The sequence below is a fragment of the Bidens hawaiensis genome, unplaced genomic scaffold (genome assembly GCF_021521415.1).
Source record: "Bidens hawaiensis isolate Kalapana, Puna unplaced genomic scaffold, B.hawaiensis_p1.1 tig00001440_1, whole genome shotgun sequence".
NCBI lineage: Eukaryota > Viridiplantae > Streptophyta > Magnoliopsida > Asterales > Asteraceae > Bidens > Bidens hawaiensis.
The window spans coordinates 1,742,595-1,755,042 of record NW_027491081.1 but is presented as its reverse complement, the minus strand read 5'-3'; the positions used below and the strand labels follow the sequence as shown (position 1 = coordinate 1,755,042).

Below are 12,448 nucleotides of genomic sequence, written 5' to 3'. Positions count from 1 at the left end.
GAGATTCTTTACTCACCAACACGAAAGGCGACTGGTATTTTCACGAGCCAGCATATGTTTTCCTGTAATAGTTGATGGATCAAACCATGTAACCAAGTTAATTAATTCTCACTTTTGCCATTTTTATTAACAAAATAATTTGTATAATTTGAATATTAAAGCAAAACGAAAACAAAACAACATTACAAGTCATAACAGATAATTCATTAAAGTCCCATTAGTTTCTCCACGGATGAAATATCCAATTCTAATTCAATATACAAAACAACAACAATTTAAACAGGAAACAATAAAACTACACAACAATGTTGTTTGGTGATGGACTTGCACTTGATGGTTCAATTTTTTGCATCTGAAACCCGGGTGGTGGGTGCGAACTATTATCTTCATCATGATATACATACGCGAATCCACCGTGTCGAGTCATATCCATTCCTTGCAGTTCATCTTCTTTTGAAACCCTCAACAACCTGAGTTTCTTCAAAATGTAGAAAAGTGGCCCCATGGTCGCGCTCACCCATCCGAATATCACCAGTATTTGGATGACCTGAGCTGCTAGTAACCTCCCACCACCACCCATGAACAGCCCGTAAGGCCGCCCTGAAGCGTACACCTCGTGAACGTATCGTTTCTTAGCAAACAAACCGGTAAATAATAAGCCCCATGCACCACACCCACCATGTAATTGAGCTGCCTCTAGTGGATCATCATACTTGCATTTTTCGGCCAGTTTGTTACATCCTGTTAAAACCCAAGATGCCACGAAGCCGCAAACAATTGCAGCCCATGGCTCCACCACAGCACAACCAGATGTAATGGCGGCAAAACCACCAAGCAAACCGTTACAAACGTCAGTCACATTCCAGTGCCCAACTAGTAACCGTTTGCTAAATAACGTGGTTAGGGCCGCAGTACATCCGGCAAGTGTGGTTGTGACTGCTGTCCTTCCAACCGCGCTCCATTGACCATAAAAAACATCAGAAGTATTATAGGATTTTGAGATTGTTAGAAAAGAACCCGGGTTGAAACCGTACCAACCAAACCATAAAAGGAATGTACCCAAAACTACAAGGGAACCATTGTGGCCCCGTAAGGCCACGGATCGACCAGACCGGTCAAACCGTCCAATTCTTGGGCCTTCTATTACCGCACCCCATAGACCGGCGATCCCACCCACCATGTGGACGACACCCGAGCCGGCAAAATCGATTTCGCCTGAATCAAACAGGAGGCTGCCGCTTGTTCTCGAGGCACTGGCCCAACCATCAGAAGACCAGACCCAATGTGACACTATTGGGTACACAAAACCTTTTAACAAATTTATAAAAGTATAAGTTAGCCCCATGCAATTTAGTTATATGTTATATATAACGTTTGTTTGTTTTTTCTAAAGCCAACTTATATATAAGAAGAGGAAGACGAAGACGAAGACGAAGAAACATCTAAGCTCTAGCAAAAAGCCCATAGTACTGTATATTATATATATAACTAACACATGACCCAAAGTACTGTGTATATAAAATCACATATAACAAACAATTTTTTTGTTTTTTTAAACCATTAAAGATGGTGTATCTTAGTCTCATTAAACATGCAATATGTGTGGTTTGGGTTTTATCCGGAGAATATATACACAATATTCGTCTTAATAGGTGGATCGCTAGGGGCTCCGTCTGTCCGGACTCATGACCGGCTCAGGCTACATTTAGCCAATGGAGGCTGCGTACGAAGTACCTGACATTACTTAGTTGGTCGTTCCAAAAAAAACATGCAAAGTTAGCGTGTTTGCATATTTACATTTTAGTCAAAATATTATCTCCAACATGTTTTCTGAAACAAAATTAAAATAGGCCTACATTTTATGGATTTAGATCATTCTCATCCAACCCCTTATTTTATGTAAGAGGTGTTTTTATAATTTAGAGAGTGATATAGGATGTTGTGAGTGAAAAAGTTTTATATTTTAGAAAATTTCAGTAATTTTTCTGTATATTTGAAAAGTTACTATTTACACCATACAATTCTTTAATATATTTTAAAACTGGTTATGAGTGAATGATATAGAAATGGTAATTGTAAGGATATAGCAAATGTATTATTTAATTGAAAGAAAGGAGAATATAATAAATTTTAGTGTAGATTTGGATTTGAAGATTGGGCGTGTATGTGAATGCTCTTAGAGTATTCACATTCAACCCATCAGATTTCGTGAGGGAGGTTTTTTTTAATTTAGAGATTGGTTTAGGATGCTGTAAATGGATGAGAGAGAGAATGCAAAGATATTTCTATATATTTGAAAATTTTCTGTAGCATAATATAAATTTTTTAATATTTACTGAAATTGGTTGTGAGTGAAAGAGAGAGACCGTATATTGATAAAGGTATAAAAATATACAAAAATTATTTAATTGTAAAAAGAGAGATAATATAATGATTTTTAATGTAATTTTAAATTTAAAAATAAGGGTTTGAATGTGAATCATTACTATATATAATGCACCAAATATGGTCAAATTAAGACGCTAGAATTCTAAGGGATTTACATCACCCAAAGCTTTACTATATATAAAATTCAAATTGTTTTAAACAGTTACAATTTTGACCCTTAAACTTTACCAACTTTTTGTAAATTTACAAAATTGTTACAACTTTTACCTCTCATGTATTTGAAAAGTTTATATATTTTCTTGTATTCTTCTATATCTTTAAATATATTACATTTACAAGAAAACTGAGCTTACCAATGCATCGTACTTATTTTTTTCAACGTTTCGACATAAAATTTATACAATACCGAGCAACATATTATTATGTACAACTCACTAAAGCATTAATGTACAACTCAAATATGCAATTATAAATCAAAAAAATGTTTAAACACATAAACATCCATTAAAGTACAACCACCCATGTTCATTTTTAGTTTATAAATTCTGAATTTACAAATTCAGTCCTCCCACTACAAAATTTGTTCATCCGAAAATTTAAATTGTTAGAAAACAGTTACAATTTTGTCCCTCAAACTTTACTAATTTTTTGTAAATTTATAAAATTGTTACAACTTTAACCCGTCATGTATTTGAAAAGTTTATATATTTTCTTGTATTCTTCTATATATCTCTAAATATATTACGTTCAAAAGAAAACTGAGCTTACCAATGCACCGTACTTATTTTTGTTGAAGTTTCGACATAAAATTTATACAATACCGAGCAACATATTACAATGTACAGGTCACTAAAGCATTAATGTACAACTCAAATATGCAATTATAAATCAATAAAATGTTTAAACATATAAACATCCATTAAAGTACAACCACCCATGTTCATTTTTAGTTTACTAGACGGGTGCCCGCGCGATGCAGCGGGAAACCCAGACTTTGCTAATCTCATTACAAGTTTATGTGTGTTCATTGTTCGGTTTGAAACCGTTCAAACCGATCAGTTGTTTAATTTCACGATTGATTTTTTTCCTTTAACTTTTAGCCAACCGATTTCAAGTTTCAACGGGGTGGTTCGGTTTTCGACGACAAAAAGGTTACTTATAGTTTGGATTACAGTTTAATTTAAAAACCATCAAAACCATACCGCAAACACCCATACGTAAAATGTTGTTTTTTAACTGAAAAAAATTATAACAATATGATAATCAAATTAAAGATAATAAAATTGTGCAGTGCTTTATAAAAAATATTAACGTATAAAAAAGTTATGACCGTTTAAATTCAGTGGGTGAAGTTGGGTTAAAAGAAAATAGAAGTCAAACCAATGACCGATTTAAACGATTTCAAGGTTTTAACCGAACCATAAACACTTATATTTGTACGTGATTAACAGGTTCAAACACCCGCTGCATCGCGCGGACACCCGTCTAGTAATTTTATATGTAGTAGAGCATTCCCAATGGTTTCCATACTTTTCTTCATTTCTAAAATCTAGAAAAAACATATAAATAATCGCTTTAACTCATTCCTTATCTTCAAACTCCATCTCTAAATTTTAATGAAATAATATAGAAAGTCTCTAAATTTAAAGTGTCAACACAATACTTCATTTTCAACTATCATTTTATAAATATATATTAGAAATCAATTTATATTGAAAATGATAGTAATACAAAATAGTTAGAAGCTAATACTATAAATGAAAGAAAGAGAAAAATGGTATAGAGATGGTAATGAAGAATGAGTTGGAAAACGTTATTAAAAAATTATGTATAAATAAAAAAAATTATGTTTCTAGTTAATTTTAAAGATAAAGATAGAAAATCTATTAAAAATAATCTTAGAATGGTAAAAAGATTAAAGTCGATTCTCTCTGTCTTCTGGCGTATTATTAAATCAGAAATCTAGACCCCTCATGTATATATAATTTCAACTTGTCATGCAGACTTTATAGACTGAATTAATTATTTACGGGTCACGGATATGGATTCATTTCAGCTTCTCAATCTATTTATCTATATAAATAAAATCATATATCGTCATAAAGTCACCTTATCTCAAGTAATCATACTGTTTAATTTGTACTTTGAGGTTTTTCATATTTTTGACCTTAATTTATAAGTATGGGTGTTATCAAACTTTAATAGATTTTAAATGAGTTATAATATTTTATTTTTGTGAAACCATTTCAAAATCAAAAAATAATTATCATGCGTCGTGGGTTTCACCAAACTCGGATGCCTAAAGCAGGTTATAATATCTCATTAATTTGTGAAATGACATCATAATCATCAAACAATAATTTTCGATGGTCATGGTCTCACTAAACCCGTATAGCATTTAAACGAATTACAACACCTCATTTATTTGTTAGTTCTTTCATCAATAAACTCTAATTATCATCTTCGTGTTCGTTTATACTCGTTCTGTAAAAACCTTAAAAACCTGCGCATCTCAACTGACAAAGTCCAAACGTTAAAAAATATAATAAACATAAAAAACTAATAGATACATATTAAATCAAATCAAAACTATGATATAAATAAAACAAATCATTACAAAATATAAAATAGAAAAAGGATTAAAAAATAAATAAATCATCATCATCATCATCGCACTCAGTATATTCCACCAATAGCAAAGCTATGGTCTGAGTAGGATAAAAAAAACAAAACAAAACCTAAATACAACACGCAACTGGGGAAGCAAATTAGTTAATAAATAAATCTATAATATAGATAAACGAAAACATAAAAATCCTATGTGTCGTGATGTGGTCACTCCCCCTTTTTTTGGAGTCACCAGAGTTGCTTGATTTTTAAATGGAGGCGTCTCATGCATTTGACCCGAATTTACGGGTATGAGTCTAATCAAACCCAGATATTTATTAAACAGGTTATAACATCTATTTAAATTAAAAACTAATCTCACCAAATATTTGATATAAAAATTCTATAAAGTAGGGATATACTAAAAATTAATATATGATTTATTTAAAAAAAATATATATATATTATTTATAATTAAAAAATCAATTTTATAGTAAAAAATAAACGGGACTTGGGTCTCATCAAACCCATATAGCTTTTAAACCGGGTTATAACATCTCATTTATTTGTAAAACAATTTATCATCAAACCATAACTATTATTATTAATTTTCATACAATAAAAAAAAATCAAAAACTAAATAAATATTTAAAAAAATAATATAAAACAACCCCGTAATACTAGTAAATAAATATAACACAAATAAAAGTCAAGAATAATAATACACACTCTGTCTTTTAGCTAAAATTATACGGAGTATTAATTTTAGATTCCTACTGAAAACTAGATTTGCTGTTTATAATATCTTATTTTCATTGTTACTTTTTAGTAAGGAAGGATATATATTTTTCCATTATGATGTTGAAATTTATAACTCGTTAGCTTTTAGTACCTTTTTGGGGTCTGTAACCATAATTTTTTCTATAAATATAAATCCAAATAAGATAAAGAATTAAGTATAAACAGTGAAATAACCTGTCAAGAAGGAAGAGTAAATAAGGTAAGCCACAAACTGAGCCCTCTCAGCGATGGAACCACTAGTGATACCGGCAGCCGCGATAGCAAACGCCCACTGGTACAAGAAGAAACTATAATCATAAGTCGAAGACGGTATCGATTTCAATCCAAAGTAATGTTTCCCAATAAACCCATTCGACGGTCCACCAAACTCGAAAGCAAACCCGAAAACATAATAAGAGAGGCCTCCAGCCGCAGCGTCCAAGACGTTGGTTAGCTGATGTTCATCGTGTTTTTGGCACGAACCGAGCCCGCGCATAGCATGGCAAACCCGAGTTGCATGGCAAAGACTAGGTAGGCGGAGAATAAGAGGTAGGTGTTGTCAATGGCGAATGTGGTGTTGGTGAATTTGTCGGAAGTAGCGGTGAAGCGGTTGCATATGTAGTCGGCTGCGGCCGTGGCGTTGGCCGCGAAGCAGAGGAGCAGGTGGGGAAGGATGTCATTGTGATGGAAGAAAGGAAAACAATGGAAATGGTTATTGAATCCTCAAGTAATGTAACGTTTTATTTTATAGACCAAAGGGAGTGGATCTATTCTTGATGTAATTAAGTCAACGGTTTCGAATGACCACCGGATTTGTGACAAATTGTGTCTCATTTAATGTTGTGGATTTTGGGATGCTTGTGTTGAATATGTATAAACAAGATTTCAAAGACCCTGAAATAATAGTTTATATAAAGTTTATTACTTAAGGGAGTTAGAAATATAAGTAGTAAAATTAGTGGATTAGAAATATTTACGCGAGGATTTGGAAGAATGGGGTATGTATCTTTCTAATAATTTTGTACTTGACACGAATTTTTTTTAAAACTAATCATGTACCAGAATGTTCATTTAGAATATTTCAGTTTACCCATCATATTCAAGTTTGTTTTCCATCACTAATTAGAAGAAAATAAGTATCAAAATATGACAATAAAACACCTTGTATGAATCCATGTGAATGTTAGGAAGTAGGTTATGTTATACATTGCTTCTAAATATAAAACTCAATTAATATAATAAATATAATCTATTTAATGAAAATTAAATAAAAAAATATCTAACTTTTCTAAATGCATTCAAAACCTTTATTCTAATTTTTCATGTTTTTTTTTCTTCCCTTTTCATTACAACTCATGTAATCTTTAACTATACTTCTGAGTTACATATCAAATTTTCAATCTTAATGATTAGAAGCTACATCATCTTTGCAGCCACTAACACGTTATTGACTTATTGTATTCAACCTATGATCTGCCATTATATTAACTTTTCTTCTTACAATATTGTTGGTTTCATTATTATTGATGATATACCACCCAAATTGACAAACATGTAAATGAATTGATTGAAAGCGTTATTAAAAAATCGTAAGTCATAATATATAGTAAATCTTGACGGTGAAATTATACTATAGATTTTTTTGATGCGGATGAGCTGGCCCAAGCCTTTGATCATGGACTTGATCCATGAAACAGGTTGCAGGCCCAAGAGCAGCCCAAGTGGGAGTAATTTTGGAGTTAATTTATTTGCTTACGTATTTTATTTACTTATTTTTGGTTTGGGATTGTTTCCTTGTGTGTGGCTATCTTTTAGCTTTGAAACTCTTTATATTTGGTCTTTTATTTTGTGATGAACGGTGATTGAATTTTATAAAGTTTATGCACATTGTGCTTTGATCCTGCTTGCCTCTCTTGATACAACTTGATTTGCTAAGAATTTGCATAAGTTGGTATCAGAGCCCAGCAGTGGTTCTATGGCAGATCGTGGAGTTTTTCGTCGTCATCATCGTAGACACGCTGACCGAGGCAACGAGGATGAAGGAAGAGACCCACGTGATATCGCAGAGATTGCGAGGTTGCAACAACGGGTCCGGGGCCTAGAATTGCAACATGAAGGTCGTTCTGAGGAAACCGAAACCGATATCGGCATCTGGGATGACGAAGGAGGAATCGGTAACCCTTTTGGCAGGAGGAGGGCTGGACGCCGCCGTCCTGTTGAATCTGATCCCCTTCGTAATATGGGGGTGAAGATTGAAGTTCCAGAATTTGATGGAAGAGCACAACCAGATGCGTTTATTGACTGGATCAGTACAGTTGAACGCATCTTTAGATCTGAAACACATCCCCGAAAATTACAAGGTAAAACTAGTAGCTATTAAACTCCGTCATTATGCTTCGTTGTGGTGGAATCATGCAAAATAGAAAAGGGCTCAAGAGGGGAAATCCAAAGTTGTCACTTGGGAAAAGATGAAAAAGTTATTGTAAGAAAAATTTTTACCAGTTAATTATCGTCAAGAAGCTTTCCTAGAGTATCATAGTCTATCTCAACGGAACTCCTCCGTTGAGGAAGTGATTGCCGAATTTGACAGGATTAGGATGCGTTGCGGGGCGGATGAAGAAGAGAAGCAGGTGATTGCGCGGTTTTTAGGGGTCTTATGGGCCGACATCTCAGACATGGTTCAACTTCAGCCTTATTGGAACTTTAATGATGTTAGTCGACTAGCCTTGAAGATAGAAAAACAACTAAAAGTAAAAGCCAAGGTCACAACTCCAAAACCCGTTCCTAGCAGCCATCCACGTTTACACCTGGGGCTGGTTCGTCTTCGTTTACACCTGGGAACCAATTCGGCACAAGCAAAACCGAGACATCAGGGAGTCAGACTAACTCGTATACCACAACCCCAAAGGTATCTCAGTGTTATAAATGTCACGGCCTAGGTCATTATGCTCGAGAATGCCCGAATAAACATCTTGTCACGTTTACAGAAGATTCCCTGCCTATATACGACACCGAGAAAGAACCCGAAACAGAAACAACTGATGAAATCGTTTATCCCGATAAGGGGGAGGCGTTAGTCAGTCAACGAGTCCTTAACACAGCCGTTGATGAAACACGTTGGCTACGTAATAATATCTTTCGAACAAAGTGTACGTCAAAGGGGAAAGTGTGCACTATAATTATTGATGGCGGAAGTTGCGAGAACATGGTGGCCACAAGCATGGTAGAAAAGTTGGGTTTAAAAACAGAACCTCATCCTGACCCTTATCAACTAACATGGCTAAAAAAAGTTAATGTCGTCAAAGTTAACCAACGCTGCCTCGTTCAATTCTCGATTGGAAACCGTTATTCGGATGAGGTATGGTGTGAAGTCATCCCGATGGATGCTTGTCACCTTTTATTAGGGCGACCGTGGCAATACGACAGGAATACGAAACATGATGGGTTCACAAATACAACATTACTTTAGCACCACTTGACATCCGTGAAACAGGAACCGAGGCCTTTATCTTGACGAAATCAGCCTTCCTTGACTTCACAAAACATGCCACACCACCTTTTATGTATGCCCTAGTAATTGCCGAGCAGAACAGCCCACCCGGAGAGGCACCAACCGAAGCACAACCCCTCCTTCTTGAATTTGAGGATGTGTTTCCGGATGACATACCTGCCGGCTTACCTCTCATTCGAGAAGTTCAACATTGTATTGATTTTGTGCCAGGCTCAGTTATCCCAAATAAGCCTGCATACCGTATGAACCCTAAGGAATTTGAAGAATTACATCGACAAGTGACCGAACTTCTTGACAAGGGGCTTATCCGAGAGAGCATGAGCCCATGCGCTGTTCCCGCTTTGCTAGTACCAAAACCTGGGCGTGCTTATTGAATGTGTATTGACAGTCGAGCTGTCAGCAAAATTACCATAAAGTATCGATTCCCTATACCGCGGTTCGATGATCTACTTGATCAGCTACATGGGTCATCGATCTTTTCTAAAATTGATTTACGTAGTGGGTATCATCAGATACGGGTGCGACCAGGGGATGAATGGAAAACGACGTTTAAAACACACGAGACGGACTTTATGAGTGGATGATCATGCCGCTTGGTCTTTCGAATTCTCCGAGCACATTCATCCGTTTAATGAACCAAGTATTTAAACCACTTATTGGTCATTGTGTTGTCGTATATTTTGATGACATTTTGGTGTTCAGTCAAGACGTACAACAACATCTTCGCCACCTTCGACAGGTTTTCTCCATTCTTAGAGCTCAAAAATTATATGCTAATCGCACCAAGTGCCATTTCTTGTCACAGGAAGTTCTTTTTTGGGTTATCATATCTCAGTGGATGAATCCAAAGTGGCTGCAATCACCACTTGGCCTACTCCTGTGTCGATTCATGAAGTACGGAGTTTCCATGGTTTAGCTTCTTTTTATCGAAGATTTATTCGAATTTTTAGTTCGATTGTGGCCCCAATAACTGATTGTCTGAAAGGAAACACATTTGTTTGGACTCCCGCGGCTACTAACGCATTTGAGGAATTAAAAAAACGTGTTACCCAAGCGCCCGTGCTCGCATTACCTAACTTCCAGATTGCCTTTCAATTAGAATGTGATGCTTCTGGATTCGGAATTGGTGGTGTTCTTAGCCAAGATGGCAGGCCTGTTGCTTTCTTTAGCGAAATGTTAAGTGACACGAAACAAAAATACAGTACATACGATAAGGAGTTCTATGCAATTATCTGGAGTCTCGAATATTGGCGTCATTATTTATTACCGGGTGAGTTTATTTTGTATTCAGATCATCAGGCTATACGTTTTATTAATGGCCAGCATAAGTTGAACCCGCGTCATGCTAAGTGGGTCGAATATTTGCAAGATTTTTTGTTTGTAATCAAACATAAAGCAGGTTCAACTAATACCGTCGCTGACGCCTTGAGCAGACGGCGTGCACTCCTTACATCACTACAGGTGCAGGTCGAAGAATTTGACTCGTTTCGGGGCTTGTACCCCGATGATCCGGACTTTGCGGTGCTATGGGAATGTTGCAATACAGCTCCTACAAAGGAATATTCGATTCACGGTGAGTTTTTATTTAAAGGTAATAAAGTATGTGTCCCGAAGTGTTCGTTACGGGATGCTATTATTTTGGAAAGCCATCAAGGAGGATTAGCAGGTCATTTTGGGAGAGACAAAACACTTAAGATGGTACAGGAGCGTTTTTATTGGCCAAAAATAGTTGCTGATGTCGCACGCATTATTGATCATTGTAGAATCTGTCATGTCGCCAAAACTCACCACTCCAATGCCGGTCTTTATACTCCTCTTCCCGTTCCGGATGGGCCTTGGGAGGACGTTAGCCTCGACTTTGTTGTGGGTCTTCCCAGAATGCAACGTCAGAAAGACTCAATAATGCTGGTGGTTGACCGTTTTTCGAAGATGGCACATTTTGTTCCTTGTGCTAAAAATTATGACGCGAGTCAAATTGCTCGCCTTTATTTTGCTGAAATTGTTAAGTTACATGGAGTTCCCAAGTCTTTGACATCCGATCGGGATGTAAAATTTGTTGGTCACTTTTGGCGGACGTTGTCGAAACGGCTCGGTTCGCGTCTTCATTTTAGTAGTGCATCTGAAGAGTCAAGTTGTTTTTATGATTTGATGTTTCATTTGAATGACAAGAATGTTTGATTAAGACAAGTTATGAATTATTACATAATGTTTTCTGAAAATTTTGTATTCCACGAAAGTTTTTATTAACTCTAATATTTAGAACTGTGTTTATGAGTAAATCTAACGTCCAAAGTAAGGCACAGGGAACGGGGCCTTACAGAGCCAAACATACTGAGGTTTACAAACATCATTTCCAAGAGAAGCTTGAAGCAAGAGTTATCAAAACTTCCATTTGTCCAATCCAAAGCTCAACTAGCAGATATACTAACCAAAGCCTTTACTGAAGATTCTTCAACCATTGTTTAAGCAAGTTAGGGCCTCATCACAGCTAATTCCTAAGCCAAAATTAGAGTATTTTTTCTTCTTTTACGCGAGTCTTTTTTCCTCTTTTATGCATTGTATCTTTACTATAAATTGTAGCTTGTATTTCATTTTAAATGTTTTCTTCATTTACGAGTCAAGTTAGGGCCTCATCACATCACCCTCAGAGTGACGGTCAAACTGAAGTCACAAACAGGACCCTTGGAAACCATCTTAGGAGTCTTGTGGGAACTAATCCGCGACAGTGGGATTTGGTGCTTCCTCAGGCCGAGTTTGCATATAATCGGTCCTCACATCGGTCTACTGGTATGAGTCCTTTTTTGGTCGTTTATGGTCGTAATCCTTTCACGCCTCTAGATCTTACACCGTTGCCTACAACTGAGCATTTTAGTACCGAAGGGGAGGAAAGGTCAGCTCAAATCAAGTTAATTCATAAACAGGTGCGCGAACAAATTGAGAACAATAATATAGTTTATCAACGGCGCGCAGATGTTCGAAGAAAGAAAGTGGCTTTTAATGAGGGAGATCTAGTGTGGATTCATTTGAGTAAAGATCCCTTTCCTACAGGGCGTGCTGGTAAATTAAAACCCCGTGCTGATGGTCCGTTTCGAGTCTTGAAACGCATCATTGACAATGCGTATAAAATTGATTTGCCAGGCCACTACAAAGTGTCCGCGACAT

General features: G+C 36.0%; 1 pseudogene; it reads right to left on the bottom strand.

Moving 5' to 3' along the window:
• Positions 1-203: 203 nt before the first annotated feature.
• Positions 204-6,781, bottom strand: LOC143576308 (ammonium transporter 1 member 2-like; annotated as a pseudogene).
• Positions 6,782-12,448: the final 5,667 nt, after the last annotated feature.